Consider the following 23,105-nt stretch of genomic DNA (forward strand, 5'->3'; position numbering starts at 1 on the left):
AGGGTATCATCAATTTAGTTGCGCTCGGCCGGGACATGCTTGTCTCGCAACGTAATGTTGTTCACCCAGCATAGCAAGACTATCTGCGCGAAGACCCGCAGTCCAGCAAGGATGTGGAGTCCTGCCTAATGATGGCAAAAAACCACGGCCAAATTGTCGCACCAGAAGACCACCTGTCTGTTATGCAGGGCATAGCGCCAGAGCGCCACTGTGCCCAGTATGGGAAAAAACATCCAGCAACAGCAAGAATCGCAAACACCAGAGGCGTCCATGAAAAGCTCCAGAGAGGAGGTGAAACTAACTAGAAATCCGTCCAAATATGTAAATCCCCCGAGTGCTAAACTAAGAAAATGATGAGGGTGTCTAATCCAAACTGTCGCCCATTCCAATTTCCCACAGCAAAACTCTACCCATTGGGATAACGTTCCAAGCAAAAAGAAACAGGCCCAAGAAGGATTGCGCCTGTTGTAGAGTAAGCTTGTCCACGGTGAGCTCATAGAGGAAACCATCGGGAAGACGCAACACCGTGTCCCCAAGGAGCCTTCAGAGACCACCGACCGTATACCTCTGAATCCCGAGGTAAACGGAGGGAGCCTGCCAACGGCCACCGCAGCAAGACGATGCAGCGAACAGAGCCAGGTGGGCCGAGCAAAAGAAATCATCCAGGTAGTGCGACATACCCCGCTCGCCCGTCGCTTGCTGCGGACCCCAGTGGAGGAAAGAACTGCACCTTGCCAAGTTAGCGCACGAGAGAGAAAAAAAAACCCCACAGGGAGGCAGCGATGGATGTATTAGCCATCATCCAGTTGAAAACCCATAAATCGAAAGGCGAAAGGGTGCAGCGGAAGGAGCGAAATGCTGACGCGATGTCCAATTCACACATATAGCCGCCCCCGGACCAAACGACCGAATGGCATCTATGGCCGAATCAAACTTCCAGATACGTAAACAACCCTATCTGATAATAGGGATAGCCTTATTAACCGATGACCCGAGAGGACAGGAAAGATGGATGAGAAAGCCTATCATCCCGGCCAACGACAATGCGGCCGCAACCTTCTGCCGGAGCACGCCCGGAAACTACCGAGCCGAATGCAAGTTCGTACTAGCCCCGGGATCCGCCAGTCCATGTATCGGCAAGAGGCAACCAGGTGCGAAAACCCGAGGTAAGAATAGGGCGTCCACCGGCCGCGTGAGCAGTCACAGCCATGGTATGAGCGCTCGAAGTCTAATTGGGGAGGGGGCTGTGGCCAGCGCTTGGGGCCGCGGGAGCGCGGCTCTGCGGGCCGGAATAACCCCTGTGCCGTGCACTGGGGCAGTCCTTGATCCCGTGGCCTACGCCACAGCTGATGCAGGAGTGACAAATGCGACACCGCCGCCAAAAACCGCATTGGGCAGGATTGAAAGCGAAGAATTAACCATGCCCCCGCGCGCCATGAACCCCCACAAAAGCTGGCAGAATGAGAGGCCGGTCGTGGAACCCGTCGTTCCTGCTGTACCGGCTGGCTCTGCGGCAGCTCCGAGCACAATCCCACATCCTTTTTACCGAAGGTATAGATCTGCCGCCCATGCTGTTTGCGCCGGAAGTCCCAGTAGTAATGCCGCCAAGTATGGTACAGCACGTGTATAAGGAATTGAAGGCGCACGATGTTCATGTGTTCGACCAGGCGCGACTCTGAGTAACACGTCGCCAAGATCAACATGCACCTAACTCAAGTCGGGTAGGAGCGCAAAGCGTCCTCGCTGTCCCGGCCCTTTTGCTTAGCCGAAAGCAAGGCTATACGAGCATCACTAGTAAGAGCAAAATATAAGCAGATAGGCCCTTACGGATCCGGTCCCAGACCGGGGCCGGAGACCACGGTGCACTGCCGTGTTGGCGCAGTGAACGGTGTACTACTCCCCCGACACTTGCGAGGCGGAAGAGGTTGAATGCCGTAGCTCGCGGCGTTTTTGACGCTGGACTCTGTGCAAACTGTCGCAGGAAGGGGGCACACCCTCCGAGGACGTGGAGGCAAGGGAAGAGTCGGTGCCACTGCGCCTATCGCGCTTGCCGGTACCCCTATGCGCACTGTTGCCGCTGCGAGAGGAGCGGGACTGAGTACTATATTCCCCCCCCCCACTACGGGGGTAACTGCGCTCCCGTCGGACCAGTCAGGGTCCGATGAAGACTCACCAGTACGAGGGGGAACTCCGTGCGTCCCAGTAGCCGCCGTATGACTTGTAGATGCGTCGACTGACTCCATTCCTGGCCCGACGTCTGCGGCTGGGGAAACAAAAGCGACAATGTTAACCCCGTTCCCCAAACGGACCCGCAGCCGCCGGGAGTGGGGCAGGCAGGGCGACCGTCACGCCAGAGGACAGGAGAGATTGCGCATTGTTATCCGCCAAAAAAGCGGCGGCCCATCCCGGTCTCCCGGGTACGGAGGATAACAAGGGAGCTACCGTCGACACGGCAGCAGCACAAATAGCAGACAAGGTGGTGGCGTTCACCACGGGTGCAGCCGCCGTGACAGGGGCTCTAAGATCAGATGCGGCACGCGAGTCGCACGCATCACGGGAGGTACGCAAACCTCCCATCGGGAGAAAGGCCCCTGGAGGAGAAGCCGGAGAGTCGCCAGAACTAGAAAGAGGCGGCTCAACGTCGGCTGAGTGCTGTCCGCTGCAGCTACGGAAGCAGACATCTGGACGCGGGGAGGGACAGATCGCTCGCCTACTGCCGTCGCCCGCCGCCCCCGTATGGGCTGCACGTTGACGGCTGGCGGCAGTACAAAGCGGGCCACTAGCCGCCTGGGAGGGGCCGGCATCACGGGTCCAACCACGGCAGGAGAGGCCAGGAGGGCTGCAGAACGCCCTCTTCTAACCTGCCCTGCCCTATCCGCAACTGACAACGGGGGGTGTGAAACCGCAGAGCAGGGGGTGGCACCCCGCTCTGTCAGGGGAGGGCGCAGGCCGGACCTGACCGGCCGAAGGGGGAGGGGGGGGGGGCGGCCAGATGGGTCAGGCCTCATCGGGCCCCCCAGCTGGCAGGATGAGAAGCCGCACGCAGGCGCTGCCCAGACTGCATGTGTCTGGCAGCCGCGTGACCCCCCCGCCAGCCCAGTAACCCCAGTAGTGGAGGTTCGTGGCCGCCTTTTTTTAATTATTATTATTATTATTTATTTATTTTTTTAGATTTTATTTATTTTTTATTTTATTTTATTTAAAATAAACAATTTGCCCACAGTAGCGCCCCCTGGTGGCAGCAAGCCGCCGATCCACGGGCCGGGAGCTCCGTCCCGGCCCCACGTGATCGGAGCCGCTGCTGGTGGCGCCTAGCGACGGGCTCAGGGACGGCAGAGCACCGTCCCTGGCAAGCCGCCGCGTGCGCCCTCTATCCCCCGCGCTCCGTCCCCCGCCGCGGCTAGTAGCGGGGACGGAGAGCGCAGTCGCGGGGGAGCACGCGCGGGCAGCCGAGGCCGGCCGCGCGCGCCCAGAACCTCTCCGGCAGCCGCAGCAGGCACTCCCCGGGCTGGATGGACCTCAGGGCGTCCAGGAGCCGGGCGGGGGGCAGCGGTGCGAGCTGAATTCTGGCGGCCATAGGGGAGGTACAGAGCACCTATTAAATCTAAACTTGTAAACCTCGCACCAAGCAATAATAGAAGGGTAAAGAAGACCAGGAGAAGTGGTTATATAGAAAGTAAAAGAACAGAGGAGAGGAAGTTAAAGAAGTAGAAAGGGATATTTTAGAAGTATGAGAGAGAATAAGGGTATAGGATATATTAAATGAGATAAATACTTGCAGTCATGAGAAGAGCTGAAAAGAGGGAGGAAGTACCATGTCAGCAGCCTATATGTATGACAGGCCAGCCCCTATACATGATCCAGCCAATCAGCCCCTCAGACCCTCTCTCCACGTTCCTCCCACCACAAAACATTAACCCCTTCCAAGCCAAGGTGATGCACTGAGTGACGCTGAGGAAGCCCCGACGGTTCGTTTATGCTGCTATGGTCACAGTATGTTCCCTACGCAGTCTTGCATGCACAGCAGGTAGGCAAGGTAAAGAGATTGTGAAATCTATTACTTTTTAATCTGTTCCAGTACAAGCTCTTATCATAGCCGCTCTCCCAGGAAGAGGATATTAATAAATTGCCAATGACTACAATTTCTTACCATTGCAGTTCACAGAGCCCTGATGCTGTGGAACAGTATCCTATGATTTTTTTACTCAGACATCGGATTTTCTACCTGTAATTGTTCGAGTATAGCACTGTTATTATTAGAGATGAGCAGGTTCGGTTCCCTGAGAAACGAACCCCCCCCCGAACTTCATGCTCCGAACCCGGATCAGAGTCCGGCTTGGGACTTCCCGCCAGACTCGGAAACCAGAACAAGGCAAAATGTCATCATCCCACTGTTGGATTCTTGCAGAATTTGGATCACATATAAACAGCCGCTTGTCGCCGCCATTTTCACTCCGGACTTGGAGAGTGAGGGAGACAGACCTCTGTCTCTCTCTGTGGGTGGTTACGTCGGGTGGGGTTGGTGTGTGCTCTGTAGGGGTGGTGCTGCAGTCATTCTGGTGTACCTGTGCTGTGTTAGGGGTGCTGTCCTTGCTGTCACTGGTGTTTCATGTGCTGCAGCGGTCCTGGGTGTCACTGTGTTGTACAGGGTGCTGTATGCTGTAAAATATAGGGGTGCTGCTTGCCCTGTATGTCGTAAAAAGTCAGAGGTGCAGTTGTTAAACATTAAAAGCACTGTGCTGTATGCTGTAAAATATAGGAGTTTTGCTGTTCAAATAACATTACACTGGCCCTATATGCAGTGGCGTCATGAGGCGGGTGCGGGGGGTGCGGCCCGCACCCGGGTGTCACCCTTCAGTGGGGTGACAGCAAACAAGAGCCTCACACCTGTCGCATTCCTACCATTACACTGACAATGTGTCAGAAAGCACGGACCCAGCCGCGGCGCACATGCACCTGCTCGGAGGGGGAGGGGGGGGGGGGGTTGCACGATCATAACTGTGCCGCGGCGTCCTCTTGTTATGATCGCATCCCCCTGCTGACTCAAATCGCTGCCTGAATACCGCCGCCGGGTCCGTACTGGCGGTTCCTGACAGTCTCCTCAGCCAGGATGCCGGTCGCTGTACGTCACTCCTCATGACGTCATCTTGCGCGCCGGCACCGCTTGCAGCTTGCCATTCTCCTCACTGCCGCCGGCCACGTTCTGCACACCGCAGCCCACTTCCTCCGCTGCCTAGGGCCGCCTACTACACCCCCCTCCGCTGCTCAGGTACTTACCCTGCTTCCCTATGTCCCTGTCACTGCTGTCACTCACTTTCCCTGCTGTCACTGTACCTCTGTCACTATACTTCAGTCACTGTCCCTGCTGTCACTGTCCCTGCTGTCACTATACCTCTCACTGTCCCTGCTGTCACGGTCCCTGCTGTCACTATACCTCTGTCACTGTCCCTGCTGTCACTGTCCCTCTGTCACTGCACCTCTGTCACTGTCCCTGCTGTCAGTATACCTCTGTCACTGTCCCTGCTGTCACTATACCTCTCACTGTCCCTGCTGTCACTATACCTCTGTCACTGTCCCTGCTGTCACTATACCTCTGTCACTGTCCCTGCTGTCACGGTCCCTGCTGTCACTATACCTCTGTCACTGGCCCTGCTGTCACTATACCTCTGTCACTGTCCCTGCTGTCACGGTCCCTGCTGTCACTATACCTCTGTCACTGTCCCTGCTGTCACCGCTGTCACTGTCCCTCTGTCACTGCACCTCTGTCACTGTCCCTGCTGTCAGTATACCTCTGTCACTGTCCCTGCTGTCACTATACCTCTGTCACTGCTGTCACCGCTGTCACTGTCCCTCTGTCACTGTCCCTGCTGTCACTATACCTCTGTCACTGTCCCTGCTGTCACCGCTGTCACTGTCCCTCTGTCACTGCACCTCTGTCACTGTCCCTGCTGTCAGTATACCTCTGTCACTGTCCCTGCTGTCACTATACCTCTGTCACTGCTGTCACCGCTGTCACTGTCCCTCTGTCACTGCACCTCTGTCACTGTCCCTGCTGTCACTGTCCCTCTGTCACTGTCCCTCTGTCACTGTCCCTGCTGTCACTCTCCCTGTCCCTGAATTTTGGATAATACTGTGTGCTTTAATGTGAATTTTGGCTCAGTCAGTGTGCTACAATGTTAGTTTCGGCTCATTCAGTGTGCTACAATGTGAATTTCGGATCATTCAGTGTGTTACAATGTGAATTTCGGCTCATTCAGAGTGCTACAATGTGAATTTCGGATCATTCAGTGTGTTACAATGTGAATGTCAGCTCATTCAGTGTGCTACAATGTGAGTTTCGGCTCATTCAGTGTGCTACAATGTGAATGTCGGCTCATTCAGTGTGCTATAATGTGAATTTCGGCTCATTCAGTGTGCTACAATGTGAATTTCGGCTCATTCAGTGTGCTACAATGTGAGTTTCGGCTCATTCAGTGTGCAACAATGTGAGTTTCGGCTCATTCAGTGTGCTATAATGTGAGTTTCGGCTCATTCAGTGTGCTATAATGTGAATTTCGGATCATTCAGTGTGTTACAATGTGAATTTCGGCTCATTCAGAGTGCTACAATGTGAATTTCGGATCATTCAGTGTGCTATAATGTGAATTTTGGATCATTCTGTGTTCTATGATGTGAATTTCGGCTCATTCAGTGTGCTACAATATGAATTTCGGATCATTCAGTGTGTTACAATGTGAATTTCGGCTCATTCAGAGTGCTACAATGTGAATTTCGGATCATTCAGTGTGCTATAATGTGAATTTTGGATCATTCTGTGTTCTATGATGTGAATTTCGGCTCATTCAGTGTGCTACAATATGAATTTCGGATCATTCAGTGTGTTACAATGTGAATTTCGGCTCATTCAGAGTGCTACAATGTGAATTTCGGATCATTCAGTGTGCTATAATGTGAATTTTGGATCATTCTGTGTTCTATGATGTGAATTTCGGCTCATTCAGTGTGCTACAATATGAATTTCGGATCATTCAGTGTGCTATAATGTGAATTTCGGCTCATTCAGTGTGCTATTATGTGAATTTCGGATCAATCTGTGTTCTATGATGTGAATTTCGGCTCATTCTGTGTTGTATAATGTGAATTTCGGCTCATACTCAATTATGGACATTATTCTGGTTGCATTTAATTTTAGCAATAAAATTGCTAAAATGCGCCACGCTGACAGTGAGCATGCAATCAAAGTGCGGTCGCATCCCTGAGGGACTGCACTTTCATTGGGGGCCGGCGTAGCAGGGTGTGGTTGGGAAAGGGGATCAGAGCTTTTTTGGGGCGGCTATGTGACATCACACGCACCCACTGCAACCCGAAAAATGGCGGTGCATTGCCTGCATACGCAGCCTAGCTACGTCTGCAGGGGGTCATCCTTCGTATCTGCTTCAGCGATGTGATCGCAAAATAATTGAAATCGCATCGCTGGATGCCAATTAGCATCCTGGACGGACCCCAGCATGCTACAGAAACGATTGCAGATTCTGCTTTTAAGCAGAATATGCAAACCAACCTAAATAGGGTCCTATGTCACTACTATTGCCATCGCATTCAGTGATATACAGGAATTATGACTTACAAGTAAAACTAGTACAAAAACATTTCTAAGGATTGCGTGTGGTGTGATATGGGAGAAGGTCCATGGGGGGGGGTGACACCATGAGTTACCACACCGGGTGACACCAACCCTAGTGACGCCTCTGCCTATATGCAGTGCTTAAAGTGGTCCGAGAGAGGTGGGGGAACTCCCCCCCCCCCCCCCCGTAGGTGCCAGGGCCACACCCTAGCCCCTCCCACCTTGAAGATGCCCCTCCCACCTGTTGTCACACCCCCTAGCCCCTCCCCTCAAGAGAGCAATGTAACAGCATCACTCACCGTGCCATTTTATAATAATCACAGTTTATGATATAATTGCAGAGTGAGTGATGCTGCTACATTGCTCTCTTCCGCCCAATATTGTTCTCTTTAGCAAGGCCAGCAGACACATTTAATGGCAGATGCTCACAGTGTAAATTTATTTATTATATGTCATGTGAAGGTAAAATTACATATAGGGGGTCATTCCGAGTTGTTCGCTCGTTATTTTTTTCTCGCAACGGAGCGCATGTCGCTAATGCGCATGCGCAATGTCCGCAGTGCGACTGCGCCAAGTAAATTTGCTATGCAGTTAGGTATTTTACTCACGGCATTACGAGGTTTTTTCTTCGTTCTGGTGATCGTAATGTGATTGACAGGAAGTGGGTGTTTCTGGGCGGAAACTTGACGTTTTATGGGAGTGTGTGAAAAAACGCTACCGTTTCTGGGAAAAACGCAGGAGTGGCTGAAGAAACGGAGGAGTGTCTGGGCGAACGCTGGGTGTGTTTGTGACGTCAAACCTGGAACGACAAGCACTGAACTGATCGCAGATGCCGAGTAAGTCTCGAGCTACTCAGAAACTGCTAAGAAGTGTCTATTCGCAATTTTGCTAATCTTTCGTTCACAATTTTGATAAGCTAAGATTCACTCCCAGTAGACGGCGGCTTAGCGTGTGCAAAGCTGCTAAAAGCAGCTTGCGAGCGAACAACTCAGAATGAGAGCCATAGTGCATACAATATGAAACATACAGGTATGTGGTGATATGGGTTAAAAAAAACAGAGGACTGTACACTGCTTTAACCTGTATAATCACATACCTGTATGTTTAATATTGGAAAGAGACAGACACAGACAGAGACAGAGACAGAGAGAGAGACAGAGAGAAAGAGAGAGAAAGAAAGAGATAGAAAAAGAGTAAGAAAAAGAGAAAGAAAAAAGGGGTCAGGTCTGCTTACCCCCCTATATATGTGACACATGCACACACAGGAACGAGGCGGCACTCTCCGGATTTCAAATAGAAAGTAGTGTATTCAAAATTGTATCTCAAAGTGCAAAGTGAATAACAGGTACCGACGTTTCAACACCACACAGGGAGTTTTTTTCAAGATACAAATGCTGCAAATTTTGTTATTTGCAGCATTTGCACCTTGAAAAAAATAAGAATTTACTTACCGATAATTCTATTTCTCATAGTCCGTAGTGGATGCTGGGACTCCGTCAGGACCATGGGGAATAGCGGGCTCCGCAGGAGACAGGGCACATCTAAAAAAGCTTTTAGGTCACATGGTGCGTACTGGCTGCTCCCCCTATGACCCCCCTCCAAGCCTCAGTTAGGTACTGTGCCCGGACGAGCGTACACAATAAGGAAGGATCTTGAATCCCGGGTAAGACTCATACCAGCCACACCAATCACACCGTACAACTTGTGATCTGAACCCAGTTAACAGTATGATAACACAAACGAAGTAGCCTCTGAACAGATGGCTCACAACAACAGTAATAACCCGATTTTTGTAACAATAACTATGTACAAGCATTGCAGACAATCCGCACTTGGGATGGGCGCCCAGCATCCACTACGGACTATGAGAAATAGAATTATCGGTAAGTAAATTCTTATTTTCTCTAACGTCCTAGTGGATGCTGGGACTCCGTCAGGACCATGGAGATTATACCAAAGCTCCCAAACGGGCGGGAGAGTGCGGATGACTCTGCAGCACCGAATGAGAGAACTCCAGGTCAGAGTATCAAATTTGTAAAATTTTACAAACGTGTTCTCCCCTGACCACGTAGCTGCTCGGCAAAGTTGTAATGCCGAGACTCCTCGGGCAGCCGCCCAGGATGAGCCCACTTTCCTTGTGGAATGGGCCTTTACAGATTTAGGCTGTGGCAGGCCTGCCACAGAATGTGCAAGTTGGATTGTACTACATATCCAACGTGCAATCGTCTGTTTAGACGCAGGAGCACCCAACTTGTTGGGTGCATACAATGTAAACAACGAGTCAGATTTTCTGACTCCAGCTGTCCTTGAAATATATATTTTTAATGCTCTGACAACGTCCAGTAACTTGGAGTCCTCCAAGTCGCTAGTAGCCGCAGGCACCACAATAGGCTGGTTCAAGTGAAATGCCGAAACCACCTTAGGGAGAAATTGAGGACGTGTCCTCAATTCTGCCCTGTCCGAATGGAATATCAGATATGGGCTTTTGTATGACAAAGCTGCCAACTCCGAAACTCTCCTGGCTGAAGCCAGGGCCAACAGCATGGTTACCTTCCATGTAAGGTATTTTAAATCTACCGATTTTAAAGGCTCAAACCAATGAGATTTGAGAAAATTTAGAACCACGTTCAAATCCCACGGTGCCACTGGAGGCACTATTGGGGGTTGTATATGTAGTACACCTTTGACAAAAGTTTGTACTTCAGGCACTGACGCCAATTCCTTCTGGAAGAAAATTGATAAGGCCGAAATTTGAACTTTAATGGACCCCAATTTGAGGCCCATAGACAATCCTGCTTGCAGGAAATGTAAGAATCGACCCAATTGAAATTCTTCCGTTGGAGCCTTCTTGGCCTCACACCACGCAACATATTTTCTCCAAATGCGGTGATAATGTTGTGCGGTCACTTCTTTCCTGGCTTTAATTAAAGTAGGAATAACTTCCTCAGGAATGCCCTTCTCTTTTAGAATCCGGCGTTCAACCGCCATGCCGTCAAACGCAGCCGCGGTAAGTCTTGGAACATACAAGGTCCCTGCTGAAGCAGATCCCTTCTTAGAGGTAGAGGCCACGGATCCTCCGTGAGCATCTCTTGAAGTTCCGGATACCAAGTTCTTCTTGGCCAGTCCGGAGCTACCAGTATTGTTCTTACTCCTCTTTTCCGTATAATTCTCAGTACCTTTGGTATGAGAGGCAGAGGAGGGAACACATACACTGACTGGTACACCCACGGTGTTACCAGAGCGTCCACAGCTATTGCCTGAGGGTCTCTTGACCTGGCGCAATACCTGTCCAATTTTTTGTTGAGGCGAGACGCCATCATGTCCACCTTTGGTTTTTCCCAACGGTTCACAATCATGTGGAAAACTTCTGGATGAAGTCCCCACTCTCCCGGGTGAAGGTCGTGTCTGCTGAGGAAATCTGCTTCCCAGTTGTCCACTCCCGGGATGAACACTGCTGACAGTGCTACGACATGATTCTCCGCCCAGCGCAGAATCCTTGCAGCTTCTGCCATTGCACTCCTGCTTCTCGTGCCGCCTTGTCGGTTTACGTGGGCGACTGCCGTGATGTTGTCGGACTGGATCAACACCGGCTGACCCTGAAGCAGCGATTTTGCCAGGCTTAGAGCATTGTAGATCGCTCTTAGCTCCAGTATATTTATGTGAAGAGACGTCTCCAGGTTTGACCACACGCCCTGGAAGTTTCTTCCCTTTGTGACTGCTCCCCAACCTCGTAGGCTGGCATCCGTAGTCACCAGGACCCAGTCCTGTATGCCGAATCTGCGGCCCACTAACAGATGGGCAGTCTGCAACCACCACAGGAGAGACAACCTTGTTCTCGGTGACAGTGTTATCCGCTGATGCATGTGCAGATGCGATCCGGACCATTTGTCCAGCAGATCCCACTGAAATGTTCGTGCATGGAATCTGCCGAATGGAATCGCTTCGTACGAAGCCACCATCTTTCCCAGGACTCTTGTGCATTGATGTACTGACACAGTTCCTGGTTTTAGGAGGTTCTTGACAAGTTCGGATAACTCCCTTGCTTTCTCTTCCGGGAGAAATACCTTTTTCTGAACCGTGTCCAGAATCATGCCCAGGAACAGCAGATGTGTTGTCGGGGTCAATTGAGATTTTGGAAGATTTAGAATCCACCCGTGTTGCTGAAGCACTACTTGTGTTAGCGCTACACCGACTTCCAGCTGTTCTCTGGACTTTGCCCTTATCAGGAGATCGTCCAAGTAAGGGATAATTAATACGCCTTTTCTTCGTAGAAGAACCATCATTTCGGTCATTACCTTGGTAAAGACCCGAGGGGCCGTGGACAACCCAAACGGCAGCGTTTGAAACTGATAATGACAGTCTTGTATCACGAACCTGAGATACCCTTGGTGTGAGGGGTAAATCGGGACATGTAGATAAGCATCTTTTATGTCCAAGGACACCATGAAGTCTCCTTCTTCCAGATTCGCTATCACTGCTCTGAGTGACTCCATCTTGAACTTGAATTTCTTTATGTACAGGTTCAAGGATTTCAGATTTAGAATAGGCCTTACCGAACCGTCCGGTTTCGGTACCACAAATAGTGTGGAATAATACCCCTTTCCCTGTTGTAGGAGGGGTACCTTGACTATCACCTGCTGAGAATACAGCTTGTGAATGGCTTCCAAAACCGACGTCCTTTCTGAGGGAGACGTTGGTAAAGCAGACTTTAGGAACCGGCGAGGGAGAGACCTTTCGAACTCCAGCATGTAACCCTGAGATACTATCTGCAGGACCCACGGGTCCACTTGTGAGTGAACCCATTGATTGCTGAAAATCTTGAGTCGACCCCCCACCGTTCCCGAGTCCGCTTGTAAAGCCCCAGCGTCATGCTGATGGCTTTGTAGAAGCCGGGGCGGGCTTCTGTTCCTGGGCAGGGGCTGCTTGCTGCCCTTTCTTACCCTTTCCTCTGCCTCGCGGCAGATAAGACTGTCCTTTTGGTCGCTTTTTATAGGAGCGAAAGGACTGCGGCTGAAAAGACGGTGTCTTTTTCTGTTGGGAGGGGGTCTGAGGTAAAAAAGTGGATTTGCCGGCAGTTGCCGTGGCCACCAGGTCCGAAAGACCGACCCCAAACAATTCCTCTCCTTTATATGGCAATACTTCCATATGCCTCTTGGAATCCGCATCACCTGACCACTGTCGCGTCCATAAACTTCTTCTGGCAGATATGGACATCGCGCTTACTCTTGATGCTAGAGTACAAACATCCCTCTGAGCATCTCGCATATAAAGGAAAGCATCCTTTAATTGCTCTAGAGTCAATAAAATACTGTCCCTATCCAGGGTCTCAATATTTTCAGTCAGAGAATCCAACCACACTACCCCAGCACTGCACATCCAGGCTGAGGCTATTGCCGGTCGCAGTATAACACCAGTATGTGTGTATATACTCTTCAGTGTAGTTTCCAGCCTCCTATCTGCTGGATCCTTGAGGGCGGCCGTATCAGGAGACGGCAACGCCACTTGCTTTGATAAACGTGTGAGCGCCTTATCCACCCTAGGGGGTGTTTCCCAGCGCGCCCTAACCTCTGGTGGGAAAGGGTATAATGCCAATAACTTCTTGGAAATTAGCAGTTTTCTATCGGGGTTAACCCACGCTTCATCACACACGTCATTCAATTCCTCTGATTCTGGAAAAAATACAGGTAGTTTTTTCACCCCCCACATAATACCCCTTTTTGAGGTACCAGCAGTATCAGAGATCTGCAAAGCCTCCTTCATTGCCGTGATCATATAACGTGTGGCCCTATTGGAAAATACGTTTGTTTCTTCACCGTCGACACTAGATTCATCTGTGTCGGTACCCGTGTCGACTGACTGAGGTAAAGGACGTTTTACAGCCCCTGACGGTGTCTGAGACGCCTGAACCGGTACTAACTGGTTTGCCGGGCGTCTTATTTCGTCAACTGACTTTTGTAATGTGCTGACATTATCACGTAATTCCATAACTAAAGCCATCCATTCCGGTGTCGACTCCCTAGGGGGTGACATTACCATCATCGGCAATTGCTCTGCCTCCACACCAACATCGTCCTCATACATGTCGACACACACGTACCGCCACACAGCAGCCACACAGGGAATGCTCTAATCGAAGACAGGACCCCCTAGCCCTTTGGGGAGACAGAGGGAGAGTTTGCCAGCACACACCAAAAGCGCTATAAATGTATATAAACAACCCTAGAAGGTGTTGTTTACTATATATGCGCTCTTAATATATAAATATCGCCAATTTATGCCCCCCTTCTCTTTGTTACCCTGTTTCTGTAGTGCAGTGCAGGGGAGAGACCTGGGAGCCTTCCTCACCAGCGGAGCTGAGCAGGAAAATGGCGCTGAGTGCTGAGGAGAATAAGCTCCGCCCCTTTTTCGGCGGGCTTTTCCCCGGTTTTTAAGAAACTGGCCTGGGTTAAAATACATACATATAGCCTTAATGGCTATATGTGATGTATTTATTTTGCCACTAAAGGTAATTATATTGCTGCCCAGGGCGCCCCCAGCAGCGCCCTGCACCCTCCGTGACTGAGTCAGTGAGCCGTGTGACAACAATGGCGCACAGCTGCCGTGCTGTGCGCTACCTTCAAGAAGACTGAGGAGTCTTCTGCCGCCTGCTTTCCGGACCTCCGTTCTGCCGTCTCTTCAGCGTCTGTAAGGGGGATCGGCGGCGCGGCTCCGGGACGAACCCCAGGCTGACCTGTGTTCCGACTCCCTCTGGAGCTAAGTGTCCAGTAGCCTAAGACTCCAATCCATCCTGCACGCAGGTGAGTTGGAAATCTCTCCCCTAAGTCCCTCGATGCAGTGATCCTGTTGCCAGCAGGAATCACTGAGATTGAAACCTAAAAAAAAACTTTTCTAAACAGCTCTTTAGGAGAGCCACCTAGATTGCACCCTCTCGGACGGGCACAAAAACCTAACTGAGGCTTGGAGGGGGGTCATAGGGGGAGGAGCCAGTACGCACCATGTGACCTAAAAGCTTTTTTAGATGTGCCCTGTCTCCTGCGGAGCCCGCTATTCCCCATGGTCCTGACGGAGTCCCAGCATCCACTAGGACGTTAGAGAAAACTCCCTGTGCGGTGTTGAAACGTCTGTACCTGTTATGCACTTTGCACTTTGAGATTACATTTTGAATACACTACTTTCTATTTGAAATCCGGAGAGTGCCGCCTCGTTCCTGTGTGTGCATGTGTCACATATATAAGGGGGTAAGCAGACCTGACCCAGGGAACCCATCTTTCTCTATTATACATCCTGGATGGCACCCCAGTGGATGTTCATATGTACATTGAGTGCCAGCTATATATGACTTTATATATAACACTGTGTCGGCGGCGCTCAGGAAATAAGGACATTCATGTACAGGTGTAAGCTTCAACGTTTCGAAGGTTTAATCCTTCGTATATATGTGTGTGTATTTATATAATCTTACACTGTGAGCATCTGCCATTAAATGTGTCTGCTGGGCTGGCTAAAGAGAAAAATAATGGGTGGAAGAGAGCAATGTAGCAGAATCACCAACAGAGTTTTTCTCAGTCGTATTGTGTCCAAATATATGAAATATATATTAACATAGGCAGTTGAGATGAGTTATAAACTTACAAATAAATATATAATATGCAATTGCTTGGGTTGTTTTTTTTTATTACATGTGATGTGCAGCAGCAGTGTGATTGAATCCGTCTCCGACTGTCCCATCCCCTTAATGTCAGCGTGGCTGGGTACTTAGAGTCAGGGCAGCTCCTCTGCTCCCTTTAGCTGCAGACGTGCAATGTCATCATTTCCGCCGCCGGCAGAGGGTCTGGAGGAGGCAGGTCACGCTAAATCAATCATTCCTTCTTTAGCGCCACCCACCACCACATCATTGATATCGGTGGCCACGGTGATGCTGGGCAGCGCATGGGGAGGCCCAGTACTTGAAGCCAGCCTCAGCTTCCTATTGATTCTTTCCGGCTGTCCCTAACCCGGGACTTGAAGCCGCCTCAGCCTGAGCCTTCTATTTTCCTATAGTCCTCTCCGTGCTGCCTGTGTGACTAGTTTAAGTGAATAGTGTTCTGCCTCCAATTAGAAGTGCCGGAACACAGTTCTACCTCGCTCTGGCCCAATTTAACCTCTGCCCACACCCTTTTTTCACTAATAACACCCCAGCAGCATTAACACCCGCACCCCTCATTCACTAATAACATCCCCAGCAGCACTAACACCCACACTCCTTATTTATTAATAACACCCCTAGTAGCACAGACACCCCACATTAACTAATAGGATCCCAGCTACACCCATTCCCCACCCTTCATTCACTAACAACTCCCCAACCTCAGAATATTACTCATAAACCCATAAACTTGCCCACTCACTTGCTTGCTGTTGTATGCTCCACAGCCAGAGCAGAGAGAGAGGGTCCCGTAACGGAGGAGGTACCGAATGAAGAGGTAGAGGCTGGGCAGGCACTGCTGTCTGCATGCCCGCTCTTAAACTGCATGCAGCACAGCGCGGTCCTCATGTCTGTCTGCCCCGCTCCTCTGCACAGCTGCGCGCCACGGGAATAAGACGAGATGTCGCTCCGTGACGTTATCGCGTCTTATTCCCATCATGCCACTGAAAGGGGGAGGTGGGCCATGTGCCTGTAGTGCGCCCGCCTACCCAAGCAACATCTATTGTTATGGGCGGGCCGGGCTGCACACACTGGGATCGCAAACTACACCAGGCACCCGCATAGCTGCCTGTACAGTTAGCTGCGGAGATCGGGCAAGGTGGGCTGGCGGAGGCGGAACGCGTTCCGCCTCCATACACAAGTGACGGAACGCAGTTCCGCCCCGTTCCGGCCCACTTTAACCCCTGCCTATATGCTATAAAAATTCAGGGGTGTAGTGAAAATCAATGTACACTGGCCCTGTCTTGTATGCTGTAATTATTCTAGGGTGCAGTAAAAAAATCAATGTACACTTGCCCTGTCTTGTATGCTGTAATTATTCTAGGGTGCAGTGAAAATCAATATACACTGGCTCTGTTTTGTTTGCTGTAATAATTATAGGGTGCAGTGAAAATCAATGTACACTGGTCCTGTCTTGTATGCTGTAATTATTCTAGGGTGCAGTAAAAAAATCAATGTACACTTGCCCTGTCTTGTATGCTGTAATTATTCTAGGGTGCAGTGAAAATCAATGTACACTGGCCCTGTCTTGTATGCTGTAATTATTCTAGGGTGCATTGAAAATCAATATACACTTGCCCTGTCTTGTATGCTGTAAAATCACAGGGCTGTTGTGAAAATACAGGGGTGCTGGCACTGTCTACGGTTTGTGATGTCTAGGCCTGATCTTGACAACACTGTATGGAAGAGGAGGTTCCTACCACCATTTCCACACACCCCTGCAAGTGCTGGGAGGAGCACCGCCAGTCCAGTTGCTGATATTGAGATTGAGGATGTCACTGTAGAAGTACCCCAGGATGAGGAGGATATGGGTGTAGCTGGCGCAGCGGAGGAAGTTGACGATGAGGATTCTGATGGTGATGTGGTTTGTTTGAATAAGGCACCAGTGCAGACAGTTGTTGGCCATGGGATGAAAAAGCCCATTGTCATGCCGGGGCAAAATTCCAAAAAAGCCACCTCTTTGGTGTGGAATTATTTCTCCACAAATCCAGACAATAGGTGTCAAGCCATCTGTTGCCTTTGTCAATCCATAATAAAGTAGGGGAAAGGGCATTAACCACCTGGGAACATCCTCCATTATATGTCACCTGCAGCGCATTCATCATAAGTCATTGTCAAGTTTAGAAACTTTGGGTAATAGCGTAAGCTATTTTTTTTTTTTTGTTTTGTTTGTTTTGTTTGTTTGTTTGTTTGTTTGACTATTAGTTCACTGTGAGGATGAGGATGTAAACACTGAAGGGGGTGGCAAAGCCGGCCCTAACCAACATGATGCCCTAGGCAAGATTTGGTGCTCCTACCCCCTATATTTTAAATAGGAACAGTGCACACATTCATTCTGCAGCCCAAAAAGGGGCGTGTTTTTGCGGGGAAGGGGCATGACCACAAAATTGTACCCCCAATTCAAATTACGCCACACAGTAGTGCAACTTTATTCACATTATAAGATGCAATAGTGACCCTTATTCTTGTTAGATGACACAGTAGTACCATTTTACCTTATATACATTACTCCTCACAGTAGTGCCCCTTATTCATATTACATCACACCAGACCATATTGCTCTTTATTCACTTTGGACCACACGGTAGTACCCTTTCTTTATGTTATGCCACACTAACAGCACCTTCTACAGATGAGGTCTAATTCAGAGTTGATCCCAGCAGCAAATTTGTTAGCAGTTGGGCAAAACCATGTGCACTGCAGGGGGGCAGATATAACATGGGCAGAGAGAGTTAGATTTGAGTGGGGTGTGTTCAAACTGAAATCTAAATTGCAGTGTAAAAAAAAAAGCAGCCAGTATTTACCCTGCACAGAAACAAAATAACCCACCCAAATCTAACTCTCTCTGCAAATGTCATATCTGCCACACCTGCAGTGCACATGGTTTTGCACAACTGCTAACAAATTTGCTGCTGCGATCAACTCTGAATTACCCCCATAATCCCACACATTAGTAATGCCTTTATACACATACTACCACACAATTATGCCCTCACACATGACACACATTATTAATGTCCTTATAAACATAATGCACCTTACACATTATGCCAACCTTTATTAATGCCCTTATACACATAATGTCCCTTACACATATGCTGCACTTTATTAATGCATTTATACACGACACACATTAAGTCCCTTACACATATGCTGAACACTATTGCACAACCAACCCACCTGCACACAGCACTCACACGGACACTAACACTGTGCCTCTACTTGGATACAGATGTGTCCTCATACATCTTGCCTCAATACACCATACAGCAGGAGATGCCTGGCTTGAGTCATCTGGCAGCTCTGCTAACATTGGGCACTTTTTTTTGATGAAAATGCATCTTATTCGCATTACTATGTAGCTAGGATGCACAAGCAGCTTCTGCTGATTAAAATTATATGTGAGAAAAAAAAGGCATTTGTTTCCCCCAGCACCCTGAATGATAACCGTAACCAGATATAAATTCCACATGATAATAGAATTCAGAGATCTTCGTTACACATATTTGCGCAAATGTGTGAATAGGCCCCAAAGCCGAATCAAGGCGTCTCTGTATATTTGGGGTCCCTAGCGCTATATCTAGGTGCAGGGTGTGGCACCCCAAAACACCAGCATAAGCTAGAAAGCCCAGCGTAGCATACCAGTGAAAAAACTATAGTGTTAATAAATTAGTATTTAGGAAGCCGAAGCTATAGAGAAAGTGAAACAAAAATGAAATGCAATTAAAATAGAGAAATCGTGTTAAAAAATTAATAAGTGAAAAGTGTTAATAGAATGTAAAGGTATGCCACACTAAGGCCATCCAGCTCAGCCAGTCCAGAGTCATCACACCTCCATTACCCCAATCTGGGTCTAAGATTAACCTTTTTTTTCTTGCTTAGAAATACCCCTCCCTTTCGAGCACCTGAATGATATCACTAAGCTAATTGAGCATCTACCAATATATATATGTTTGTTGTGAGAGGTAGAGAGGTTCCTGCATTAGGAGGAGGTGCAGGCCCTGACATGCCACATGGAGCATTATGGGGTTGCTCCAAGGTAGGTAGCTCTTAGCTTAGACATTTTGTAGTAAGGAGCCATTATCATGTGGCTCCTTGCTGGTTAATCTTAGACCAAGATTGGGGTAATGGAGGTGTGAGGTGTGGTGCCTCTGGACTGGCTGAGCTGGATGGCCTTAGTGTGGCATACCTTTACATTATATTAACACTTTTCACTTATTAATTTTTTAACACTATTTCTCTATTTCAATTGCATTTCATTTTTGTATCACTTTCTCTATAGCTTCGGCTTCCTAAATACTAATTTATTAACACTATAGTTTTTTCATTGGTATGCTACGCTGGGCTTTCTGGCTTATGCTGGTGTTTTGGGGTGCCACACTCTGCACCTAGATATAGCGCTAGGGACCCCAAATATACAGAGACGCCTTGATGCGGCTTTGGGGCCTATTCACACATTTGCGCAAATATGTGTAACGAAGATCTCTGAATTCTATTATCATGTGGAATTTATATCTGGTTACGGTTATCATCCAGGGTGCTGGGGGAAACAAATGCCTTTTTTTTCTTGCTTAGAAATACCCCTCCCTTTCGAGCACCTGAATGACATCACTAAGCTAATTAAGCATCTACCAATATATATATGTTAAAATTATATGTGGCATGCCTATATTCTGTGTGTGACTATGGCTGTATCTGCGTACGGAATGCTACATTACAGTGATTTCCAGGAATACTTTGTAACATAGCATTTCATATGGAGATATAGCCACAGAATATAGGCATGCTGCATATCATTTTAATCAGCAGAAGCTGCTTGTGCCCCTAGGCATGTCAAATGCCCTAGGCATTTGCCTAGTTTGCCTATGCCTAGGGCCGTCTCGGTGGGGGGGGGGGGAATCTGAGGATGAGGACGACATCTTGCCACTGTAGAGCCAGATTGTGCAAGGAGAGATTAATTGCTTCTTTTGGTGGGGGCCCAAACAAACCAATCATTTCAGCCACAGTCGTGTGGCATACCCTGTTGCTGAAATGATTGGTTTGTTAAAGTGTGCATGTCCTGTTTATACAACATAAGGGTGGGTGAGAGGGCCCAAGGACATTTCCATCTTGCACCTCTTTTTCTTCTTTGCATTATGTGCTCTTTTGGGCCTAGTTTTTAAAAGTGCTATCCTGTCTGCCACTGCAGTGCCACTCCTAGATGGGCCAGGTGTTTGTGCCGCCCACTTGGGTCGCTTAGCTTAGTCATCCAGCTGGGATCCGGTCTCTAGGTTGACAGTAACTAGGTCGACATGTTCTGGATCAACATGTTCTAGGTCGACAGGTCAAAAGGTCAACATGAGTTTTTCACAATTTTTTTCTTTCTCTAACGTCCTAGAGGATGCTGGGGTCCATATTAGTACCATGGGGTATAGACTGGTCCACCAGGAGCCATTGGCACTTTAAGAGTTTAATAGTGTGGGCTGGCTCCTCCCTCTATGCCCCTCCTACCAGACTCATTTTAGAAAATGTGCCCGGAGGAGCCGGTCACAGCTAGGGGAGCTCTACAGAGTTCTCTTAGTAAAAGAGTATATTTCTTCCTTTTCAGGTTTTTTTTTTATTTTACAGGGAGGCTGTTGGCGACAGCCTCCCTGCAGCGTGGGACTGAGGGGGGAAGCAGTGTTCGACCCGCGTGGTCTTGAGCCACTGCTCCCGCTGACTGGACACAAGCTCCAGAGGGGTCCAATCGCGCCCCACCGCAGGGGAACGCTCGCCCCGGCACTCGGCCGCCACCCCCTCAGGAGCTGAAGATGGCGAGTGAGTCACTGTCCCCCCTTGCAAGCGGGGGGACAGTGTGAAGAGGACGGCTAGAGGGTTAGGAGTGCGGCGCTGGGAGGGAGCACCCTGGGCCAGCTCCGGACCCTGCACTAGTCGTTTCCTGCATGTCTGGGTCTGCGGATCCAGGTCAGCCAAATCCTCCAGGCCAGTATAATCTTCTTGAGAGCGGGAAGCCGGCGCCATTGAAGGGGGCGGAGCTTCTCCTCAGAGCGGACCCAGCAGCGTTCAGCGCCATTTTACCTGCCTGCAGTCGCTATCCATTGGATCCAGGTCCCTCCAGAGCTTTCTCCAGCAGTCTGTACGGTACCAGGCAGCTGTAGAAGGGAGGGGAGGCTGCATAATAGACTGTGTCACCTATCAAGGGACACAGTCAGCGCTGTGACAATGCCTATTCTATACCTTGTATAAAACACGCTAAAAGGTTAAAGAACACAGTACGCAATTGGCGCACAGGTACCGTAAGGGTACGCCCTTAGCGTAGCGGACGCTGTATCGGGAGCGAGCCGCTCGAGCGACACAAACGCTCGCGAGAATACGCTGTTGGTATCGGGCACACTATAGGTGAGCAACTACCGTAATGCTACGCTATCAGCGTAGCGGACGCTCGAGACCACGAGGAGATCACGAGCGGCGCAGACGCTCACAGTGTTAAACCTTTTTAACTATACCATAAACAATGTACTTATACTGTAAACCTTGTGCAGTGATAAGGTGTAAATGCAACACAGTGTAACCTTGTTAGTCTAAAAGCTGTATGAGCGTAGGTGAAACTCAGAGAACCTCTTAGCAATATAATAAACACTCAAATACCGGTCTAAGGGTCTAACGCCTTTTAAGGAAATGAATGAACGTTCAATTGCAAAAGAATAATACAATACAAGTTATACACTACCAAGATAACATAAAATACCTAACCGGATAACTACACATAAAATACAATACAGATACAATTACATTTAAGGGGGAAAGAGAGAGAGAGAATGGCTTATAACATAAAATAAGAGACAATATGTCTGCAGAGAATTTACACATGTGAGAAACAATCGCTGCGCAGTTAGTCAATGCTGAGACCCTTTGTGGAGAGAAAAATTGAGCTCACCCAGGCTGGCTGTCCCTATATACACAACACCCAGCAACAACACAATGGTCCCTACAATACCGCATGGGACAGAAGCTAGACTCCATTTTGGGAAAAACTCCCATGATTCCAAAGTCTGTAACATATGATTTAAAAGGGAATGCTAGCAGCCATTTTAGATTTGCAAGTCCAAACACATGGCACTCTCTGCTACACCACAATCACATAGCAGAAGACACAAGACTCCACTATATTCCAAAATGTCCAAGCCTCAACACAATGCATATGTTCTGATTTTACAATTCCAAACCATCTAAATCACCTTTCACAATTTCAAGCCAACACAGTATCTCAATAACCAGAGCATATGGTATGCTGACTATGCTATCCTTCCAGAATCAGCACCACATATCTCATGCTGTCCATATGAGCCATCACAAGACCAGATCACCAGGTACCCACAAGTATCAGCCTGCTATTGCTACAAGCACATGACTACAGTAACAAAAGGAAGTATGTTTTGACTTCTAACCTTCAGCAAGATGTATCATGTAAAACTACTATAATCTGTTATAAATCACCATCCATAAATGTATACCAGAGATGCTATGCTACAGATTGTCTACTGTTCCAATTCATTACAGATTTCATAGAGTATCATCCCAAACACCCAACAATCACACAACTGCACAAGCATCATTAACCTTAAGCCATTTGTATCTCCAAACTAACTATTCTATGCCATTATTTCACAACTACTTTACCACAAACACATATTTAAACTATTCTATGCCATTAAGCCATGAGTATACAATACTTAGCCTTTCGCTTGGAGCCTGGTGATAAGCAAGCCATGCTTCTGGATGCTTGCTTGGTTCTGAGTGAGTCAGTGAGCCCCGTGA

The sequence above is a fragment of the Pseudophryne corroboree genome, chromosome 9 (assembly GCF_028390025.1).
Source record: "Pseudophryne corroboree isolate aPseCor3 chromosome 9, aPseCor3.hap2, whole genome shotgun sequence".
Classification (NCBI taxonomy): Eukaryota; Metazoa; Chordata; class Amphibia; order Anura; family Myobatrachidae; genus Pseudophryne; species Pseudophryne corroboree.